The sequence below is a fragment of the Myotis brandtii genome, unplaced genomic scaffold, assembly GCF_000412655.1.
Source record: "Myotis brandtii unplaced genomic scaffold, ASM41265v1 scaffold279, whole genome shotgun sequence".
Classification (NCBI taxonomy): Eukaryota; Metazoa; Chordata; class Mammalia; order Chiroptera; family Vespertilionidae; genus Myotis; species Myotis brandtii.
In genome coordinates this window covers 1,075,689-1,076,053 of record NW_005360641.1, presented here as the reverse complement: position 1 = coordinate 1,076,053, position 365 = coordinate 1,075,689, and positions in this window count along the sequence as shown.

The window sequence follows — 365 nt, the reverse complement described above, 5'->3', positions numbered from 1 at the left end:
CCCAGGTACATGCCCCTACAACCCAGGTACATGCCATTGACCAGGAATCAAACCTGTGACCCTTTAGGTGAGCAGGCCTATGCTCTAACCATTGTTCAACACCAGCCAGGGCACATATTTTTTAGTGCTCCACAATTGATAATAATACAACCAGGTTTAGACTTGACTAAGAAATGGTATTTGATAACCAATGTACTATATTTGATTTGGTTTTCCTTCCACTACCAATATATTATAAAATTAGAGGCCCAGTGCATGAAAATCATGCACTGGAGGATGAGGGTCCCTCAGCCCAGCCTGCACCCTCTCGCAATCTGGGACTGCTGGCTCCTAACTGCTGGCATGCCTGCCTGATCACCCTTAAC